This window comes from Mustela putorius, unplaced genomic scaffold (genome assembly GCF_011764305.1).
Source record: "Mustela putorius furo isolate JIRA1106 unplaced genomic scaffold, ASM1176430v1.1 tig00003870_pilon_pilon_pilon, whole genome shotgun sequence".
NCBI lineage: Eukaryota > Metazoa > Chordata > Mammalia > Carnivora > Mustelidae > Mustela > Mustela putorius.
The window spans coordinates 5,979,077-6,003,442 of NW_025422022.1; the positions used below are offsets into that span (position 1 = coordinate 5,979,077).

General features: G+C 36.9%; 1 long non-coding RNA gene across 1 annotated transcript in view; it reads right to left on the reverse strand.

The window, feature by feature from the left end:
* Positions 1-5,074: 5,074 nt before the first annotated feature.
* The window catches only part of LOC101679854, a 35,317-nt gene continuing 16,025 nt past the window's right edge, over positions 5,075-24,366 (reverse strand). The window contains exons 2-3 of the long non-coding RNA XR_001179620.2: positions 6,448-6,696; positions 5,075-5,544 (exon numbers count right to left, since the gene is read on the reverse strand). This is a non-coding gene — a long non-coding RNA (uncharacterized LOC101679854). The remainder of the gene's footprint in view (positions 5,545-6,447; positions 6,697-24,366) is intronic.

Here is a 24,366-nt window from a genome sequence, read left to right on the forward strand (position 1 = left end):
CAGTGTATATTTGAGGAGGGTGGAAAAGAGGCATTATTGAAAGAAAAATGTTTCTAATACAACTTGGAAGACAACACAGAGAAAGAAGAAAATGAATAAATAATTTTATTTTAGAATTGAAAGGGATTTTAGAGCTCATCTTGCTTAACTTCCCTCTGTATAGATGACTGAAATGACTTTAAGTATCTTGCTGTTGGAAGATTACACAAAATAAGGTGTCCTGACTTCTACAATAGGGTTTTGCTCCCCTCTAAGTGTTATTATGGGATTACAGTGCAGAATGGTCTAATAAATATCATCATTGCCATTACTGCTTGTGAGGACTGGTTGTATGTACAAAGTTTATGTAATACCCGATATGGAAATCCTAGTGCCCTAAAGTAACTGTTTAATGATGATGTCTTTGCTCTCTTCAGACCAGTGAAATGAACACAAATTTCTAGTTCCATTTAATTAAAGGTCTCCTCGAGGGCACTAAATCCTTCTGGAAAAGCTCATCCACCTCACATGAGTAAACAATTCATTTCTTCACAAATTTTGTTTACAATCCATAAGCACAATAAATCCTGCTTTGTGTTATTGATGTCATCACAAAATTAGACAGAATTCACTAGAATGAATGGTGGGTATCCATTTTTCACAGTTTCATAGAAAGGAAGAACAGGTTGATGAAACATGTTAGATTTATGGTTAATTGACCATAATTATTCAATTGTGATTACACTGGATACTTCCTTAGTGATGGAAAGTTAGTAGTCCTTATGGATGGTTTAAAAATAGAGCAACCCATTTCATAGTTCATAGGTAAATGTTTCTGAGTTTTTTTTTTTTTTTATTATTAGCATGTAATGTATTATTTGTTTCAGGGATACAGGTGTGTGATTCAACAATCTTATACAATTCACCGTACTGACCATAGCACATGCCCTGCCCAGTGTCCAATTACCCAGCCACCTCATCCCTCCCACTCACCTCCCCTCCAGCAATCCTCAGTCTGTTTGCTGAGATTAAGAATTTCTTCTGGTTTGTTTCCTTCTCTGGTTTCAAGACAGAGGATCAGAGGGAAAGGGAGGGAAAATGTTTCTGAGTTTTAAAGAATTTTATCAGCTAGAAAAATTTGCATTGGCTTCACATTCACCCAAACTATGTTCTTTCTATCTTTACTTCATTACCTTCCTCAGCATATTGACCTTTAATTTTTCCAGAGACCTAATTTCAAGGCAAATTATATGAAAGTAATTTTTTAAAGATTTATTTATTTATTTTCAGAGAGAGAGAGTGAGTGAGTGGAAGAGGGGCAGAGGGAGATAATCTTTCATACAGATTTCCGACTGAGCGCAGAACCTGACTGGGCGGCTGGATCCCACAACCTATGAGAATATGACCTGCAAACAAGAAGAGTTGGACACTTAACCCAATGAGCCACCCAGGTGCTCCTATATGAAAGTAAATTTTGAAAGAAAATAGTCAAGACCCAGATATATGAAAGATAAAAATAGAATTTAGGTGGTTCGAATCCTGTGGTGATGCTCATTATCTTCTCTGTTTTTCAAACAAAATCTTCTATTACTGTAGTTCCGTCTGGTTAGATGAGGATTCTATTTTTAAAATATATTTATAGTTCAAGTTATTTGGATTTTATTCTTTTGGGGGCGGTCTGCTTTCTTTCTTTGCCTTCCTGCATTCCTTTCTTCCTTCATTCTTCCTTCCTCTTTTTTGTAGAAGACAATATGCATGAAGAAGAAATTGTAAGGAATGACCTTTTATATTCCAGTTGCTTCACTCTAGGGAGTTCTCTCGTCCCTCTTTATGCCCTAATCAAAAACTGCAAATGAAAGAAAATTTCCAACTGCATGTAAAATTGAAAATATTGTAACATACGGATGGATCCTATATAATTTTGAAGCATCAGCTCTTTATTAAGACCAATTTATTAAGATTATTAGGTCATATCACAGGAGCAGATCTGCTTTTAATGATATGACTAATATATACAATATATGCAAGGTATAGCTATATCAAATCATCATACTGTAAATCAGAAACACAAGGGAGACAAGTAATTTCCATCTTCTCTGGGCTTCATTCCCCTTGTCTATAAAGAGATGGAAGAGGGTGTGGAATGACTCCTAAGATTAGTTCCTGTACAAACTTTTTATGAACCTATTCTTTTAAAGATTTATCATTTTAGAAAGAGAGAGCCCCTAGTGGGAGGGGCCGAGGAAGAGGGAAAGAATCTCAAGCAGACTCTGCCCTGAGTCCTGAGCCCAATTGTGGGGCCTGATCTCATGACCCTCAGGTCATGACCTGAGCCAAAAACAAGAGTTGGATGTTCAACTGACCGAGTCAGCCTATTCTTTATGAACTTATTCTCAACATAAGAACTTTCTAGTAATCCGGACAGTGAAGCACACTGTTACTAGATTACTCACAAGGGAAATACTCTTTTTGTAGTTTAGAATTTAAATCTTAAACTGTTGATGAGGTCCATGCAGAGAGCTTTAGGTTGGATCTGCTAGTTCCTATGTTAAACACTTAAAACAGGCAATCCATTGTATTATTTATTTCATGAAATGCCTTAATCCTTAAAGAGCACAATGGAATCAGAATATCCTTCTAACATTACTCTTCACAATTTAAAAACTTTGATTGTGACTAGCCTTGTTCTTGTTTTTTAAGATGAAAGAGGCTTATTTTTCAAGTGCCCTCACTCTGCTGCACTCTTGCCATCACATATGGGGTATATTTTGGGGTGTTTCCATGGCCTTCCAACTTCACCATGACCCTCTCTTACTGTTATGGAAGAAATTGTCAGGTTAATTTGAAGGCCTGGAGAAATGGTGATTCTGTATATTTTGAGTTTTATTACAATAAAGTTTTTGCTGGTCCTCCTGGAAGAAAAGCATCACCTAGAAATACATACCCAAACTAGAGTGGCAGGACTTAAAAACAAATAGAATTCAATCCCCTGGGGACCCTGGGTGGCTCAGTGGGTTAAAGCCTCTGCCTTCTGCTCGGGTCATGATCTCAGGGTCCTGGGATCGAGTTCCGCATCAGGCTCTCTGCACAGCAGGGAGCCTGCTTCCTCCTCTCTCTCTGCCTGCCTGCTTCTCTGCCTACTTGTGATCTCTGTCTATCAAATAAATAAATAAAATCTTAAAAAAAAAGAAAAAAAATCAATCCCCTTATAATTCCATTGTTTTGCAGCTGATAAAACCGTTTGTTTTTTTCACTTCTCATCAGTTCTCTTAGAGCTTCCCCGACACCACACCTTCCTTGCCAGCGCCTCCCAAGACTGATCAGCCTCTGCTTTTCTAGCTCCATGTCAAATACAGAGTTTCCAGCCTCTTTTTTTTTCTTATCAGTGAAAATTCGAATCAGACATCGTCACAGCTGTTTGGATGCTTATTTTCCTAAACTCGTCTGAAACCCACGAAGGCGGAATTTGTTTCTTTCTGCTTTCTTCTTTGTATCTCTAATCCCAGCAAAGTGTCTGGCAAGCAGAAGGAACTCAGGACTGAACTAGGAAATATTGGCATCAAGAAACCACGTGTGCCCTGAACCTCCGCCGCACCCCCCGGCCCCGCCCCGCCATGACTTCTTCACTGTCAGGATTGCTGGAGATCTCGTGGGTTAAAAATAGGTTCCGAAAAAGTTTGTGCAGGAAAGAACCTGAGGAATCATCCCGTCTTCTTATGGCCATTTATAGATGAGGAATGATGGCCAGAGAAGGCGAAAATGAGTTCTCTTTTGTGTTCCTGATTTGTACATTTTAAAATAGAAAAAAAAAAAAAAACCCACCCAGTAATGTTAACATACAACAAATAATATTCACAACAGAGACAGATGGTATAATTTATCATATTTTCCCTAGCATTATAAGGTATGATTGATAAATAAAATCTGTATATATATATATATATATATATATACACACACACACATATATATATATATCTGTCTATATCTATTTCTATTTTCTATCTATCTATATGTCTGTAGATAGAGAGTACACAATGTGATGGTTTGATATAGTTATTCATTGTGAAGTGATGACTACAATCAACTAATTAACACATACACCGTCTCATATCATTGAGCACCAACAATACGGCTACTTGCAAATCAGAACATTTTGCCTTTTAACTGCTTTGTTGTGATATCTACTGGGTTGTCTCTGAGTGCTTAGGGTTGGGTTGCCTCACAGATGGGAGTTACGGTATACCAGCCAGGGGCTGTGGTGACAGAGATCGAGAAGGCTGCTTCAAGAGCCTTGAGCAACAGGAGCAGTGGAAGTCGTTGTCTTTGCCTTCGTGATCATCCCAGATGGGATGCATCTGAAGGGAGTTCTAACCTGGAGAAAGCAAAAAGGTAAATCTTTGCGGGCTTGAGGTATGGGGACAGTTTCTACTTTTCTCTTCTGATCTGATATTTGAAATTAGGGTGGAAACAAGAGAATACCAGAATATGCAGGAAACCCAGCCAGAAACATGCCTGATAGGTTGTATATTCTGTCCATGGGAGTCTTCGTGCTGCCCTCGGGGGGTAACGGACTTGTCCTTGACACATTGGCCTCTGAATCTAGACTAGAAGGATCATCACCAAAATTTGCTGGTTTGAGGAGTAGGAGTCCAGTGGACTCTGAGAGCTTCATGAAGGAAGCAGAAGCTGCTCGAGTCCCCACAATACATACTCATACATTTATATGAATATTATGCATATGGAAAAATGTATACCAGGCAGGTTTGTGAATAGTCTATTCTTACTGTTGGAATTAGGAATATTAAAATGAAGATAAAATGAGCTAAAATTTCCAAATTCTATGGGAAAAGTTAATTTGTAACACGTTGAAAATAGATACTCAAATAAGATTCTAGAATATCTTCCCCAGAACTAAAAACAAAACAACATCCAAATCTGATCCCCAATAAATTCATTTGAAGCAGGTGCTTTTGTCAAATAGTAAATCCATAAACAAATATTTCAATGTATGAAGATTCAGAAAACATACACATATTATAAGAATTTTTAAAAAATATTTTATTTACTAAGAATTTTTTAAAATTTGGTTTGATTCTCTCACTGCTCCATTTTTGTTTTTGGCTACCATTTTATTCAGCAAATATATTCCAGAGTAACGTAAAATATGTCCAATTAGTTCATGAGTTTCTTGAAACAGTTGGTGTCTAAATAACTTTATTCTTGGCAGAAGTGACTTCCTGTTTTAAAAGAAAATAACTTAAAAGGTCTTTTAAGGAAGGCTCATAAGTCTTCTTGGAAATCAAGTGTTTCTTACAAAACATTTTGATGTGTTTAGTACAGAGGAATTAGGAACATATGGGTTACATTTTCCTTAAAATGCACATGGTTTTTAAAAATTAAAGGGTAATGTTCTTGGCAAAATAGGTTTTGCCAAACCCAAACTGCTTAAAAAATTGTTCAAGATGTTCAGCAAGGCCAAAGGGCCCGAGGCTTCCACAGTCCTAATAATAGAATCAATCAGGAAAACCAGAATGAAGTCACTAAACTCATTTTAACAATCTCCTGAAAAAAAACCAACAAAAATAAATCTCAATGTAGTAACAATCACAAGCAATTAGAATATAATAACTTTTATGCTCATATTGAATAAAACCCCAAGCTGGTAGTTAAAATCGGGCTGGAGAGTCTGGAAAGTTGGCAGCATCCTTTGCTTGACTGAAATAATTGATTACATCTATAAAAATGGCGAAGAGACTAGAAGGGATTGCACAGATAAAGCACTTACCAGAAACAATTTAAGAATTTTACTCTGGTTGCTTAAAGAATAGAGGTCTGTGTGATTGTTAAAAACCCACACATTTTTTCATAAAAAGATGTAGGCAGAGGCAATGACCACAAAAATTTCATTAACCTGGTATTGAGCACTACTTGTCTTATCTGTAAAAGAGTCTATTACAGCGCTCAGTGCTATTCCCAGGCATGATGGGATGGGACAGTCCAGGACATTGGACCTGAGGCTGTCTGTGGATATGGTCAGAATCAATGGGGGGTAATGTCAACTGTCAGCAAACAAACATAAGGGGAATCCGAGTCTCTGCTTGTCAATATCTGTTTCTCAAAAGTACTTCTATTAAAATGATATTTTGGTTTTGCACATAGTAGGGATCTGTTAGACATGTATTGATTGGATTTGGTTTCTTTGCATGAAAGTATTTTCATATTCTCTTTCAAGTTCCTCATTTTCTATGCCCAACCTGCCTCTGGGCATTATGAATAAGGCTTCAGGGTTCCCCCCACCCCAAGGTTCACTCCCTGGTGTTTTTTCCCCCTAAGTTTCACTCCTTGACCTTTTAAAAGAAAAAAAAATACCGCAAGGCCTTAAAATAATAATAAAAAAATCATATTCTTCTCAGACTCAGACTTTACATAATCACCTCCAGCTAAAGATACAAGCATTATGCTTACCGATCGGACCAGTTGAGCCAACAGTGAAAAGGTTCTGGAATTCTTCCAATCTCCTCTTCTCTCCTCAAAATGCATGGCATTGTCTCCAGTGGAGAAGAATTCTAATTACTAGACAACTTGGGACTAGGGCAGGCCAAATCAGCAGACTTTTGCGTAGGATGTAGAATTTGTAGAGAGGCAACGTGCTCATACAAATAAAATCAGAGTCATTTCTTTTTGTTGTACGAGTTCTCTAGGAAACGGTATACTCTGAAAGGGGACAAGAGTGAGGCACTGTAAGTCAGAGAGGGGGATTTGGGAGGGTGTCTAGGTTGAGCCATAGGGGTTGTGGTTGTGAGAATTACTGTGTGTATGCAAGGTGGATGGTATTACCTGGACTTTGATCTAGATCTAAGTGGGTAAGGAATTGTCTGTGTGTGAGTGTGTGAAGGGGAGGAATTTGGCTTTGTCAGAATTGGGTGATGGTGAGGAAGAAAGAGCTTATCTCAAAGGGCACTAAAAAGATATATTTCAAGGCTATGGATTCATTACTAAAAAGTGATTTAAAAGGAGTGATCTAGTTCCGTTGATTAAAGATTTCTAAGGGGAATTAACCTTCAGATGTCAAAGAAAAAATATTTTAATTAGAATATTTCCAGAAGTCCCTCTCAGTTGACACAAACTTTCTATTCACTATCCTGTCCTTCCTGCCCTACTGCGTCAGACTCTACCCTACTTTACCTTTCTCAGTTTAAATCTTGGTCATAACTCCCTAATATGATTTCATTCTTACCAATGTCTTTATCCACTGTTTGCAAAAAACAGTTCTCTGTGAATCTTTCTTTGAAAATCCAAGCCCACTGTTTCCTCCCTCAATTTTCTAACTCATAATACTTTTATCTTTTCTATGGTTTATATAGCTATGCCGATATATTACATGCATGGTTTAATTTGTCTCCTTGTCCCCAATTAGATTATAAATCACTTGAGGGAAGAGACTATATGCTGTATATTTTTCTGTATTTCTTGCAGTGCCCAGCACCTCCTGTATAAGAAGTACTCAGTGAATAATTGTTGAGTGAATTAATCAAAATCAAGTTCATGCATAAAAATGTGCACATATGACCCTTGTATGGAGGGACAAAAAATAATAGAAGGCTTTAAAACTTTTGAAAAGGTTTTTCTTCTGTTGCCCCAGAAATACTTTGTTGAAATTCTTCATACTGGGTGTAGTCCTATTATTTCTTGATTTCTTAGGGAAGTTAGGTTTTTCTGGTGAGTATTAATTCTGATCAACGGCTCAGGTGTGTGAGATACATAATATTCTTTTTATTCTACAAGTGAATGTGATTTCATTTTGAAAGCCAGTTTCAACAGGGCAACAGATTTAATTGCAGTTTGTTTGGGGTTTCTCTACACTCAGTTTTCCCTGGAGTTGTATCTGACTCTAGAGATCTTAAATAGCTCTACGACTATAAGTGGAATTGGTCCTTGGCCATTAATTGGGGGAGGGTGTCACAGCTGAGATATCTTTTCCTGTCTACCTTATCTCATTTGGTCTTGTGCTCTTTCTTCTCACGCTGTGCCATCTTTAGGGTCAGAGGTTTATTCTGCTGTTTCTCTCCATGTTGGGTCACAGAAATCTCTGAGAGGCTCATCTGATCTCATCACCCTAAATTTGTTAGGGTTTCCATCTCTGGGTGAGACCACCTCTTCAGGATTCTTCCTAAGGACAATGATCCTGGAATTCGTTTTGGAACCCACCAAAACATCTTTCATAATTCCTCTTGGAACAGTCTCCCTTACAGCCAAAAAGAACTCTGAACTAATAACAAATAGTAGGGGCTTAAACTAGAAAGAACTATATAAAATATGGTTACATTTTAGTATAATTAAACTTAGTATAATTTTATATATTTATATATAAATATATATAAGTATATATATAGTATATTTATACTAATATTTGTATATTAGTGTAATATCTTTTCATAAGCAATAATTGCTAGCTAAAATTATTTAAACCAAAGTGATAGCTTCTTCTTTTTAAAATCACTTTTGTTGGGGCGCCTGGGTGGCTCAGTGGGTTAAAGCCTCTGCCTTCAGCTCAGGTCATGATCCCAGAGTCCTGGGATCAAGCCCTGCCTCGGGCTCTCTGCTCAGCGGGGAGCCTGCTCCCCCCTCTCTCTGCCTGCCTCTCTGCCTACTTGTGATCAGTCTCTGCCAAATAAATAAATAAAATCTTTAAAAAATAAATTAAAAAAAATAAAATCCCTTTTGTTTTTTAATGGCTTCTGATAGAATTAACCTCAGAATTATCTCAAACTTATGTGCTCAGAAACATGCAAAATACCAAAAAAATATGGCAGAATACCTGAGTCATGTCTGTCAAGTTTACTATGTGGTGTACCAAATTCTCTACTCAAACTACTAAACATAATATTATTGTGACAATATGGTATGAGATCCCAAAACAATGACTGTCCAACATATTTCTGCAAATGGGGATGAGGAAAACATAAGGAAAACAAAGAGGTCCTGAATATTAAAAAATTTCCAGTTACGAGGCGTTTGAGATGGTGTAGACAAAATGTAGTATGATGCAGGACTAGAATTAAAGTAACTATTTTTCTTGTGTGCCTGGGTGGCTCAGTTGGTTAAGCAGCCCACTCTTGATTTCAGCTCAGGTCGTGATCTCAGAGTTGTGGGATCCAGCCCCACATCAGGCTCGTGCTTAGTTGGGAGTGTGCTTGAGGATTCTCTCCCTCTGCCCCTCCCCCTCACGCGCGTGCTGTCACTCTTTCTCAAATAAATAAATCAATCTTTTCAAAAAGTGACAATTTTTCTTACAGGAAATATATTCAAACATAGACTTGTTAAAATCATGAACTTAGATGTATAGGAGTTACCTCTGTCCAAATATAATTTTATTAATGGATCCTCAAATACGATGGTCAAAATACTCACGTTTCCGGACACTGGCACTGTGAGAAAGCTCCCAAGGCCTCTGACTTGAGTAAAATACTTAAGTCTTTCAAGGTTGTTTTTTTTTTTTTTTTTTTTTGCCAGCTTCTCAGATGCTTTGAATATGCCTGTCCTCTCCTGCTAATGGAAAGGAGTCAGAAATATTACTCAGTGTTTGTTACTTGTATATATATTTAAGGATTTTCTGGGACTCTGAAGAGCGAGAATGCCATCCGAGAAAGTGAACCCTGAGAAAGCTGGGAGGAAAGGTAGGATTTAGGTTGAGAATATTTTAAGAGTTCCGAACGTGAAGCCCCAATTATTTAAACCTGTAATGTTTGTTGCCTCTATTTAACTGTGTAATTAGATCAAGGGACAAAGTTAAAGGTTCCTGCCCCTCTCGAGTTTAAGCGTCTGCTGTTTGATATTAGTTAGAAGTTTTTTTTAGCTGTAAGGGAATAAAATGCAACTCGTGCTGATTGAATAAAAACAAAGTAAAAGCTGTGTAGGTGTCGGTAGGGGTGGGGGAGGGCTTGTCGGCGGCACACACAACCACAGTGCCAAGGCCAGTCTGTATTCAGTAATGGCTGGATCCAAAGATGAAGGCAATATTAAAAGCATCAGTGGCTCTCTCTCCACTGTATGGAGAAACCACTATATGGTTCCGGTTTTTTGTGTCACGCTCTCCTTATGAAACGGCTACTCTCCCCTCATATCCTGAAAGCTTAGTAATGCCTAGTAGAAAAAGGAAACCAGCAAAAGTTCTGGGGTTCAGTTGTACTGGAACAAATTCATTCTGTCCCTATCTCCAAACCACTGTGGACAAAGGGCTAGACTTTATTGGTTGGGTCTGGGTCATGGTTTTTGTAGCTGGTGGAAAAAAATATATTATTGGAAGGAAGAATAACTGAACAACCAAAGATAAGAAATGCCTACTGTGTATGTTTGTAAGTTACATGAAACAGTAACAGTTTTCTTATTGACCATCTTCACATGTCTATTAATAAAATTAAAAAAAAGTCACTAAGAGATAAGAGACCAGAATCCAAGTGCCAAAACTATTATTCAGTTGTTACAAGAGAAGTACACTTTGAAAACCATAAAGTGCTATATTCATATATAGATATATATGAATATATATCTGTTTTTAGTTCTTTCTCTGCTATTAATTTTTATGTCACTGTAATAAATTCAATTAATCATGAGATGATGTCTCTCTCTTGATTATCTGATACTTTGCAGAAAACACACCCCCATATTTGAAATAAAAGGATGATTATTGTATGTCTTACAATAGTGTTAAAATAGAATTTTAAAGGAGACAGATAATGAATCCTGCAACACTGTATTACTTCAGACTTTGCAATATATTCAAGGAAAAATCTTGTCTCTAAAATACCCTTCTGTCTTATTCTATAACCAAGACTGAGTCACCTGTGTAAACATGCTATTTACTGTTTTAGAAGTATGTGAAATACATGTATAAATATATAAATATAGCAAATGAATATAGAACATATATATATAGAGAGAGCATATTATATTTCTGTCAAATTTGGAAAACATAGCATTAGTTTTGGAAGAAAATACGTTTTGTTTGATTTTTTGTTACTAGTGTTTAATAAAGAAAAACTGACTGTGGCCCAATCCCCACTCTGTCGCTAGTTAACTGTCACCTTGAATCAAGTCACTTAATCTCCTTAGACCTACTTTCCTAATCTGGAAGTTAAAGATATTTGATTAGATGCTATGTAAGGCTGCCTCCAACCCTAAAATTTTATAATTTATGCAAGCTCTGATAATGCCAAATAACAAAATATGTATTTTGGAAGTGAACTAGTCAAACCGCCAAAGACCACCAGTATGCTTTTAAAAATGGTGTCCCTGCATTCCTAGGGTTACTTGATTCTGTAGGAACCGAGGGTCACTTCCGTTGGAATGTTTCAATTCTCAGATGTTCCCGGAGCTCCCACATGATTTTTAGACAGGAAGTTTGATTCAGCTTTTCTTTCCAGAAGAAATAAGCTTCAAGGGCAGAAACAGATTACAAGGGGATTGCATCGTGATCCATTCAAAATGTTTCAAAGCCCGTGGTTGGTTTTTGGGAATTCCACTATATTGACTTGGCCCATCTGCTGCGAGCTACTTCCTCTGTAGCTCTGTCCTCTTTTTCTGTTGCCACCTTCTGCTTCCTCCAAGGACAGGACTGCAGATCTGCTCTCTCCTTTTACTTTTTTCACAACCTAATTGACTCTACATGCTGTTATCCAGGCATGGCCCTTTGAGGACATTTCCCAACTGGAAAAAACAAACAAACAAACAAACAAACAGACAGACAAAAACCAAAAACCCCACAAATCAACAACCACAAAAAAACCAATAATAAGAATGGCTGCAAAATATAATTAATTTTTCTGACTATTAATGCAGGAGGAAAATGTCTAATGGGTAGCAGATTTCTTCCTATTTGAATAGCGTGACCGTGACCAATTCAAAAGGAAACCCCCAGCTGAAGTTGTGTTTCCGTAGTTCCCCTGCATCAGGACAGAGCTCGGGTCTGGGGGATGCTTGCCTGGTCTTCTACGCATGGAAAGAGAAGTGATATGCACACAGGGAGGGTGTTCAGTTATCACAAGAGAGAAGAGTTCTTTAAAACAATATTAAGAATAAGGCAGCAAGACTCCGCCCATCTCGCAAACCGTTAAATATTTCTGTCCGCCAGCATCCCTTTATTTCTTTGAAGCTTTCTTTTACTTACTACAGTAGAGTAGAGAGTACTTTTTCATCTTTACTTACACACATACACACACACACATACATATGCACACCCTGACATGTTTTGCTCTCACATGTGCTTGCTAGAACCTTCCTTCTGAGGTCATGGATGAACCTCTTCTAGGAAAGCTCTTAGGGGCAGGTGGCAAGCACTGAATCCTTTGAGCCCTTCTGCTTCTGAATCTCTGCTTTTTAAACGTTTCCCTAATGTATATAAGGAAGTTTCACCCACGACTTTGGCCTGATTAGATTTTACAAAGAAACTTCCTCCCTGTGGGCAATGAAAAATGGAATAAAACTCCCTTCATCTGGTAGATAGGCAGTAGCAATTTTTGCTTCCTATTATGGCATTTTCTCATTTACCTGATTATATTTCTCTGTGAAAGGTAAAAATCATGCATTTTTAAAAAGTTAAATACAAAGGAGTGAACCCCTCTGGACAAATATATATATTTGATATGACATACATCTCATAAAAACTACTGAGAGACCTCTTTTTCAAATTATGATCATTACCATATTCACATTGATAATATTTATTTTATTTTTTTAAAAAGCCCGACAATGCCATTTCTTCTTTGTATTATTATGTTATGTTAGTCACCATACAGTACATCATTAGTTTTTAATGTATTCTTGCATGATTCATTGTTTGCGCATAACACCCAGTGCTCCATGAAATCTGTGCCCTCCTTGATACCCATCACTGGGCTCACCCATTTTCTGACCCCTCTCCCCTCTAAACCCCTCAGTTTATTTTTCAGGGTCCATAGTCTCTCATGGTTCCTCTCTCCTTCCTTTCTCTTGTTTCTCTCCAAGTTGCTAAAAAGATTGAAACCATCACCACCTCAATCACCACAGAAAATATTCCTGGTAGACAAAAACTTCTTCTCTCCTAGAATATTATAGCCATTCCATTAATATTCACTACACTATTGTTTTCTAATGTATAGATTTAATTCAATCAGTATTTTTTGTGGGAAGAAATAAAAAAAGAAAACAAGAGAGCAATTTAAGATAAAGAAGTAATGGGTAGAGGAGATATGATTTTTTCTTTTACATTGTTGATTAAGCCACAGAACTTTTTTTTTTAATTTTTATAATTTTTTATTTTTTTTATAAACATATAATGTAATATTAGCCCCAGGGGTATAGGTCTGTGAATCTCCAGGTTTACAAACTTCACAGCACTCACCATAGCACATACCCTCCCCAATGTCCATAACCCTACCACCCTCTTCCTACCCCACTTCTCCCGGCAACCCTCAGTTTGTTTTGTGAGATTAAGAGTCTCTTATGGATTGTCTCCCTCTTTATCCCATCTTGTTTCATTTATTTTTTTCCTACCCACCAAACCCCCTCCAATGCATCTCCACTTCCTCATATCAGGGAGATCATATGATAGTTGTCTTTTTCTGGTTGACTTATTTCGCTAAGCATAATACCCTCTAGTTCCATCCACATCGTCGCAAATGGTAAGATTTCATTTCTTTTGATGGCTGTATAGTATTCCATTGTGTATATATACCACATCTTCTTGATCCATTCATCTGTTGATGGACATCAAAGTTCTTTCCATAGTTTGGCTATTGCAGACATTGATGCTATAAACATTTGGGTGCACGTGCCCCTTTGGATCACTCCGTTTGTATCTTTAGGGTAAATACCCAGTAGTGCAATTGCTGGGCCATAGGGTAGCTCTATTTTCAACATTTTGAGGAACCTCCATGCTGTTTTCCAGAGTGGTTGCACCAGCTTGCATACCCACCAACAGTGTAGGAGGGTTTCCCTTTCTCTGCATCCTCACCAGCATCTGTCATTTCCTGACTTGTTCATTTTAGCCGTTCTGACTGGTGTGAGGTGATATCTCATTGTGGTTTTGATTTGTATTTCCCTGATGCCGAGTGATGTGGAGCACTTTTTCATGTTTCTGTTGGCCATCTGTATGTCTTCTTTGCAGAAATGTCTAAGCCACAGAACTTTTATACTTGATTATTTATGATCTACAATAGATATGTGTTGGTCCCTAAAACATGTCATGTGATGATGGTGGCAAATCTGACTTTTGTCATTAGACAAGATAATCAGGCCCACATTATTAATTGCTATGCTTATTCCAAGAGGGAACATGAGTTCAACACATCTTATGGTGGGAGAAAGAGGCCCCTAAGGATGCTATCTATTGCTCAAGGAGAGACTCCCGCTTTTCCTCCACCCATGTGTATTCAGGTGTCTGAGAGTGGGTCTAGGTTACATAAATAAGTAAAATGCAAGGTCATTTCCGGTGGAAGAAAAATAGACTAATGGAAAAGGTCAGGGGAAGCTCCAGGCTGTGTCTCAGATTATCTAGGACACAATTGCCAACTTTCTTCAGGGTCCTGATGTACTTTAGTGTGGCAACGTTTTAACAGAACAAATTATACCTATAAAATTTGCTTAGAAGGTCAAGCTACAGCACATTTGGTTTGGTAACTGTAAGTAGTGCATTTTTCACCAGCAGGTGGAGGACACTACTACAGAAGTGCCAAGATGCCTACTTTTGGCAGCTGGCTGAAGATCAACCTGTTTTTGTTGATATGTACATGATGAACAGTTTTCTCTGCTACCCAAGACACTAAATTTGGGGTTTTCAAATTTCCAAAATGATCTCTATGATGTATGCCAAGGCAGTGACATTGATTCTAATGATGAAATGAAGGAAAGGCTGCACTTGGGTGGGGGGTTGTTGGATGGACAATGGCTCTACCCCTACTTGCCTCCCTGAGTTACAAGACAAAGACTTTCGTGTAAATGCAGGTAAGTCAGAGTAGACACTATACATCCATGAATGATGGATGCAGTGGCTAGAATTTGTGGGTTTGTACACTGTGTGTGGTTCTGACCCTCCACCAGGACGACCATGAGAGTCGACAGTGAGAAAAGTCAAGAAATGAGCATTGTTTTCATGTTTAACCAGAGAAAAAAAAGCATCAAGAAAACATGCTTTTTAGCTGTAAAACAAAACAGAAAAAAAATTTAAAAAGGCATTCAGTTGCCAAACTTGGGATATATTTATACTTTAAAAAAGTATGTTGGTTGATATTTACCTGCAGTCAACAAAATATTAGAGCATTAGCATTTTAAGGGCAAATAAATAGCTTTAAAGGTGAATTTTTTTCAGTTAATATACTTCAATTAAAGTTTCAGTTTTCATCATATTGGGCAAATTAAAAAAGATCTTGGCTGATGCTTTCTATTCACATTAACAAAAACCACATTAACACAATAAACACCATAAGTACTAAATACCAGGGAACTGGCCTAATGAGTACACAGTCCAAGACTCAAAGTCAGCTTGCTCTGATTTCAAAATAAATCTTTCCATCATACTATACACATGTGTGCAGACGTGTGTAGTGCATAGTACATGCTGCTGAAGTTGACTGGCTAATACTTTATTTTAAATTTTTGCATTTCCATTTATATGTGATGTTAATTTATAACTTTCTTTTGTGTTATCCTTCTGACTTGCTATCACGTTTGTGTTAGGCCTCTAACAGTTTTGTAGATGATTTCCTTCTTATTAGTTTTCTATCACATTCATTTTGACTTACATAGAATTTATTATTTTATTCTTAGGTTTGTCACTTTTACATTATTATTCTTTTTCTAGCTTTTGAATTGAAAGTTGCATTACTCTTTCTCAGTCCTCATTCTTCTTCTTTTTTTTTTTAAAGATGTTATCTTTTGAGAGAGAGTAAGCATGTGCTGATGGGGGTGGGGAATGGCAGGGAGACTCCCTGCTGAGCAGAGATCCTGATGCAAGGTTAGATCCCAGGACCCTGAGATTTTGACCTGAGCTGAAGTCAGTTGCTTAAATGACTGACCCAACCATGTGTCCCTTCTTTTTTTTTTTTTTTAAATATTTTTGAAGTTATAAATTTATTACTAGATATTACTTTAGCTGCATTTCACAGGTTTTAAAATAAATATGTTCATTGTTTGGTTTCATTTATTTCAAGTAGGAACTGCTTTATAATTTCCATTTCTATTTTCTTTTAAAAATGAGGAGATATTTAAATGTGCCTGTTTAGGATGTTTGGGTGTCTCCATTGATTGAGTATTGAATTTTGATTTTGTTTCAGGTCGTGATCTCAGGGTCCTAAGATCGAGCCCTAAGCCAAGGAGTCTGCTTGAGATTCTCTCTCTCCCTCTCCCTCAACTCCCCCCCCCACTCTCTCACTCAATCTAAATAAGTAATTAAAATCTTTAAAAAAATATGTCTGTTTAAATTTCTAAATATTTGGGGACCTTTGTTTTCTCATTGCTGAAATCCATTTTGTTTCTTTGTCAGAGGATATAATCTCTGTGATATTGTTTTTTTCCAAATGTATGAGTCATGGGTTCTATAAACGTTCCATGAGAATTTGATAATAATGCATATTTTTATGATAATCTCAGAATTTAGTTAAAACTAACATATGTAAAAATTTTCATTACAAATAAATTTTTTACAAGCAAATTTATTTGTAAATAAATGTAATACATTTATTAACAATTTACTTGTAAATAAATGTAATTATTATAAATAAATTATAAATATTTATAATTTTATTCTTATTTTATTTATAATTCTAGCCTCTGCAGTCTTAACTTTCTTTGCTTCTGAGAGATATATACTAAAACACCCCACTCTGATTTTGTTATTGTATTTTCCGTCATAATTCTTTTAATTTTTGCTTTATATTTTTCAAAATCATGTTGTTAAATGCATAAAGCATGTAGTATTACTTATTCTGCATCAGTGTTTTCTTAACAATAAATTATACTTCAATGATTTTATAATCTGGTGACAAGAGGTTAGAATTAGTAGTTATAATTAAATGGAATTATTCTGAATTTGCCTGATAAGTCTTTTCCCATTTCCATATTTTCAGTCGTTCATTCTGACTTTAAATTGTTAAATATTTAATCTAATCTGATAGTAGATGGGTTGTCTTCTTTTACCTTAATCCTAATTATTGCTGTATTAGGTTTCTGCCATTTTATATTTTCTTTGCCTCTTTTCCTCTCCTTTTTCTGACTCATGTTAGTTTCATGAAGTTTTGCATTTTCTTTTTTCCCCATTCTGTAATAGTTGAAAGCTATTGTATCTGTATATTTTTTTTGCATTTTGTTTATTGCTTATCCTTAATTGTTAACACATACACGCAACAATGATATCTTTTGACAAATTCCAAACTTGTTCAATAGTTCTAATCACTTATCAACCCAAAAAGGACCTTAGCATCCTTTGGCTATCTATTAAGCTACCTTTCCCCATTTTGTACTACTATTTAGCATCTTTTTAAATTAAAAAATATACACCTAGCAAGGAGTGCGGTTTCAATAACAAGGAGAACAGCAGAATTCTAGAGGAGGAGAAAGCAAAGCATGGAACTCATGGCTTTTTTCCTGTGATTTTTTTTAGTCTTATAGTTAATTTAATTTTTTTCTTTTTCATTTTTTGTTTTTTTTTTCTCGCCTTCGGGTAAAATTTTTTTTTAACTGTTACCTTATTCTTTTTTAACGATTTTTTACTAGTTTATCTAATTATATATTTTTTCTTTTTTATATTTTTCTTAGGTGTTTTCTTTTTTTTTAATTCTTTTCTTTTTTTTTCTTTTTTCTTTTTTTTTTCTTCCTTTTTGAACCTCTTTTTATCCCCTTTCTCCCCCCTCACGATTCTGGATCTCTTCTAATTTGGTTAAAGCATATTTTCCTGGGGTTGTTGCCACCCTTTAGTATTTTACTTGCTCCTTCATATACTCTTGTCTGGACAAAATGACAAGACGGAAAAATTCAACACACAAAAAAAGAACAAGAGGCAGTACCGAAGGCTAGGGACCTAATCAATACAGACATTGGAAATATGTCAGATCTAGAGTTCAGAATGACAATTCTCAAGGTTCTAGCCGGGCTCGAAAAAGGCATGGAAGATATTAGAGAAAACCTCTCGAGAGATATAAAAGCCCTTTCTGGAGAAATAAAAGAACTAAAATCTAACCAAGTTGAAATCAAAAAAGCTATTAATGAGGTGCAATAAAAAATGGAGGCTCTCACTGCTAGGATAAATGAGGCAGAAGAAAGAATTAGTGATATAGAAGACCAAATGACAGAGAATAAAGAAGCTGAGCAAAAGAGGGACAAACTGCTACTGGACCACGAGGGGAGACTTTGAGAGATAAGTGACACCATAAGCAGAAACAACATTAGAATAATTGGGATTCCAGAAGAAGACAAAAGAGAGAGGGGAGCAGAAGGTATACTTGAGAGAATTATTGAGGAGAATTTCCCCAATATGGCAAAGGGAACGAGCATCAAAATTCAGGAGGTTCAGAGAATGCCCCTCAAAATCAATAAGAATAGGCCCACACCCCATTACCTAATAGTAAAATTTACAAGTCTCAGTGACAAAGAGAAAATCCTGAAAGCAGCCTGGGAAAAGAAGTCTGTAACATACAATGGTAAAAATATTAGATTGGCGGCTGACTTATCCACAGAGACCTGGCAGGCCAGAAAGAGCTGGCATGATATTTTCAGAGCACTAAATGAGAAAAACATGCAGCCCAGAATACTATATCCAGCTAGGCTATCATTGAAAATAGAAGGAGAGATTAAAAGCTTCCAGGACAAACAACAACTGAAAGAATTTGCAAACACCAAACCAGCTCTACAGGAAATCTTGAAAGGGGTCCTCTAAGCAAAGAGAGAGCCTACAAGTGGTAGATCAGAAAGGAACAGAGACCATATACAGTAACAGTCACCTTACAGGCAATACAATGGCCCTAAATTCATATCTCTCAATAGTTACCCCGAATGTTAATGGGCTAAATGCCCCTGTCAAAAGACACAGGGTATCAGAATGGATAAAAAAACAAAACCCATCTATATGTTGCCTCCAAGAAACTCATTTTAAGCCCGAAGACACCTGCAGAATTAAAGTGAGGGGGTGGAAAAGAATTTACCATGCTAATGAACATCAGAAGAAAGCAGGAGTGGCAAACCTTATATCAGATCAATTAGATTGTAAGCCAAAGACTATAATAAGAGATGAGAAAGGACACTATATCATACTCAAAGGGTGTGTCCAACAAGAAGATTTAACAATTTTAAATATCTATGCCCCCAACGTGGGAGCAGCCAACTATATAAACCAATTAATAACAAAATCAAAGAAACACATCAACAATAATACAATAATACTAGGGGACTTTAACACTCCCCTCACTGAAATGGACAGATCATCCAAGCAAAAGATCAGCAAGGAAATAAAGGCCTTAAACGACACACTGGACCAGATGGACATCACAGATATATTCAGAACATTTCATCCCAAAGCAATAGAATACACATTCTTCTCTAGTGCACATGGAACATTCTCCAGAATAGATCACATCCTCGGTCCTAAATCAGGACTCAACTGGTATCAAAAGATTGGGATCAATCCCTGCATATTTTCAGACCACAATGCTCTAAAGCTAGAACTCAACCACAAAAGGAAGTTTGAAAAGTACCCAAATACATGGAGACTAAACAGCATCCTTCTAAAGAATGAATGGGTCAACCGGGAAATTAAAGAAGAATTGAAAAAAATCATGGAAACAAATGATAATGAAAATACAACGGTTCAAAATCTGTGGGACACAACAAAGGCAGTCCTGAGAGGAAAATATATAGCGGTACAAGCCTTTCTCAAGAAACAAGAAAGGTCTCAGGTACACAACCTAACCCTACACCTAAAGGAGCTGGAGAAAGAACAAGAAAGAAACCCCAAACCCAGCAGGAGAAGAGAAATCATAAAGATCAGAGCAGAAATCAATGAAATAGAAACAAAAAAAAAAACAATAGAACAAATCAACGAAACTAGGAGCTGCTTCTCTGAAAGAATTAATAAAATTGATAAACTCCTGGCCCGACTTATCAAAAAGAAAAGAGAAAGGACCCAAATAAATAAAATCATGAATGAAAGAGGAGAGATCACAACTAACACCAAAGAAATACAAACTATTATAAGAACATACTATGAGCAACTCTACGGCAATAAATTTGACAATCTGGAAGAAATGGATGCATTCCTAGAAACATATAAACTACCACAACTGAACCAGGAAGAAATAGATAGCCTGAACAGACCCATAACCAGTAAGGAGATTGAAACAGTCATTAAAAATCTCCAAACAAACAAAAGCCCAGGGCCAGACGGCTTCCCGGGGGAATTTGACCAAACATTTAAAGATGAACTAATTCCTATTCTCCTGAAACTGTTCCAAAAAATAGAAATGGAAGGAAAACTTCCAAACTCATTTTATGAGGCCAGCATCACCTTGATCCCAAAACCAGACAAGGATCCCACCAAAAAAGAGAGCTATAGACCAATATCCTTGATGAACACAGATGCGAAATACTCAACGAAATACTAGCCAATAGGATTCGACAGTACATTAAAAAGATTATTCACCACGACCAAGTGGGATTTATTCCAGGGATGCAAGTTTGGTTCAACATCCACAAATCAGTCAATTTGATACAACACATCAATAAAAGAAAGAACAAGAACCATATGATACTCTCAATAGATGCTGAAAAAGCATTTGACAAAGTACAGCATCCCTTCCTGATCAAAACTCTTCCAAGTGTAGGGATAGAGGGCACATACCTCAATATCATCAAAGCCATCTATGAAAAACCCACCGCAAATATCATTCTCAATGGAGAAAAACTGAAAGCTTTTCCGCTAAGGTCAGGAACACGGCAGGGATGTCCATTATCACCACTGCTTTTCAACATAGTACTAGAGGTCCTAGCCTCAGCAATCAGACAATAAAAGGAAATTAAAGGCATCCAAATCGGCAAAGAAGAAGTCAAATTATCACTCTTCGCAGATGATATGATACTATATGTGGAAAACCCAAAAGACTCCACTCCAATACTGCTAGAACTTTTACAGGAATTCAGTAAAGTGTCAGGATATAAAATCAATGCACAGAAATCAGTTGCATTTCTCTACACCAACACCAAGACAGTAGAAAGAGAAATTAAGGACTCAATCCCATTTACAATTGCACCCCAAACCATAAGATACCTAGGAATAAACCTAACCAAAGAGGCACAGAATCTATACTCAGAAAACTATAAAGTACTCATGAAAGAAATTGAGGAAGACACAAAGAAATGGAAAAATGTTCCATGCTCCTGGATTAGAAGAATATATATTGTGAAAATGTCTATGCTACCTAAAGCAATCTACACATTTAATGCAATTCCTATCAAAGTACCATCCATCTTTTTCAAAGAAATGGAACAAATAATGCTAAAATTTATATGGAACCAGAAAAGACCTTGAATAGCCAAAGGGATATTGAAAATTGAAAGCCAACGTTGGTGGCATCACAATTCCGGACTTCAAGCTCTATTACAAAGCTGTCACCATCAAGACAGCATGGTACTGGCACAAAAACAGACACATAGATCAATGGAACAGAATAGAGAGCCCAGAAATAGACCCTCAACTCTATGGTCAACTAATCTTCGACAAAGCAGGAAAGAAGATCCAATGGAAAAAAGACAGCCTCTTCAATAAATGGTGCTGGGAAAATTGGACAGCCACATGCAGAAAAATGAAATTGGACCATTTCCTTATACCACACACAAAAATAGACTCAAAATGGATGAAGGACCTCAATGTGAGAAAGGAATCCATCAAAATCCTTGAGGAGAACACAGGCAGCAACCTCTTCGACCTCAGCCGCTGCAACATCTTCCTAGGAACAACGCCAAAGGCAAGGGAAGCAAGGGCAAAAATGAACTATTGGGATTTCATCAAGATCAAAAGCTTTTGCACAGCAAAGGAAACAGTTAACAAAATCAAAAGACAACTGACAAAATGGGAGAAGATATTTGCAAACGACATATCAGATAAAGGACTAGTGTCCAGAATTTATAAAGAACTTAGCAAACTCAACACCCAAAGAACAAATAATCCAATCAAGAAATGGGCACAGGACATGAACAGACATTTCTGCAAAGAAGACATCCAGATGGCAAACAGACACATGAAAAAGTGCTCCATATCACTCGGCATCAGGGAAATACAAATCAAAACCACAATGCGATATCACCTCACACCAGTCAGAATGGCTAAAATCAACAAGTCAGGAAATGACAGATGCTGGCGAGGATGCGGAGGAAGGGGAACCCTCCTACACTGTTGGTGGGAATGCAAGCTAGTGCAACCTCTCTGGAAAACAACATGGAGGTTCCTCAAAATGTTGAAAATAGAACTGCCCTATGACCTAGCAATTGCACTATTGGGTATTTACCCTAAAGATACAAACGTAGTGATCCAAAGGGGCACGTGTACCCGAATGTTTATAGCAGCAATGTCCACAATAGCCAAACTATGGAAAGAACCTAGATATCCATCAACTGATGAATGGATCAAGAAGTTGTGGTATATATACACAATGGAATACTATGCAGCCATCACAAGAAATGAAATCTTGCCATTTGCGACAACATGGATGGAACTAGAGCGTATCATGCTTAGCGAAATAAGTCAAGCAGAGAAAGACAACTATCATATGATCTCCCTGATATGAGGAAGTGGTGATGCAACATGGGGGCTTAAGTGGGTACAAGAAGAATAAATGAAAGAAGATGGGATTGTGAGGGAGACAAACCATAAGTGACTCTTAATCTCACAATACAAACTGAGGTTTGCTGGGGGGAGGGTTTTGGGAGAAGGGGGTGGGATTATGGACATTGGGGAGGGTATGTGCTTTGGTGAGTGCTGTGAAGTGTGTAAACCTGGTGATTCAAAGACCTGTACCCCTGGGGATAAAAATATATGTTTATAAAAAATAAAAAAATATATAAACCAAAAAATATATATATAAACATATACCATGATTCCATTTATCAACTTGTCAGCCTATTATGTCAAGATTTGTCCTCATTTTTGTTCTTTTTTTAAAAAATATTTTATTTATTTATTTGACAGAGATCACAAGTAACCAGAAAGGCAGGCAGAGAGAGAGAGGAGGAAGCAGGCTCTCTACTGAGCAGAGAGCCGTATGTGGGTCTTGATCCCAAGACCCTGAGATCATAACCTGAGCCGAAGGCAGAGGCTTTAACCCACTGAGCCACCCAGGCGCCCCTCATCTTTGTTTTTTACATCCTTTTTAAAAATCTGTATTAACTTGGCTCTAGAGTATTCGTTAGCAATGAGGGTTTTCGGGCAGTAGCTTTCCTTTTATATATCAGAATGACTTATTTGGGGCTCATTTTCAGCAAGTAAGTAAGTAATTGGCTTTTGAGCCAATGCGTGTCTCTCTGTTTTGTTATTGTATTTTCTCTATCATTGACATAGGCTTAGAAGAGTGGAGGTTGGTCAATATTTATTATTTTACACATATCTTATATTACATCTATTAATTATTTTAGGAGCTTAACATTTACCAACCTCACATCTGAGCATCAAAAATGTTCAAAATTTGGAAAATAACCTTTTAAGCAGATAAGCTTACCACTTATAAGGGTAACAGTCCCTCCAAATTGTAATATTTAGAGATTGGCATAGGTTAAAATAAACAATTAAAAAATTTTTTAATTTAAAACTTTAAATCCTTTTTTCTTGACATAGTTCTTGGTAAGCTCTATCCCATCTTTACAAATTATCATATATTTGCTTTCTAGTCCTCAGGAGTTTCATTGCTGTGATATTTAGTGGCGGGTAGGGGGAGAAGTCAATGTCCCTGTGATTATATCACATTAAGTAATCTTAATGACAAAGTGAATGTGCTCATTAAAATTATGAAGAAAAAAGTGAAATAACTGAAAAAGTGGTGAGAATATATATTTTTATTGAGCGGTTGGGCATGAGGCTTAACTTACTCATGAAATCTGCGTAGTTTTAGAATACTTTAAGTCGACAAGGCAAATATGTCAGGTTAACTTACATATTTATGTCCACATAATATAAATTAAAAAGCCCTCCATCCTCTGACATATGAACATAGATTTTGGGGTGCCTGGGTGGCTCAGTCAGTTTAGTGGCTGCCTTCAGCTCAGGTCATGATCTCGGTGTCCTGAGATCAGGCCCCACATTGGGGTCCCTGCTCAGCTGGGAGCCTGCTTCTTCCTCTTCCTCTATAGAACCCCTGCTTGTGCTCTCTCTGTCAA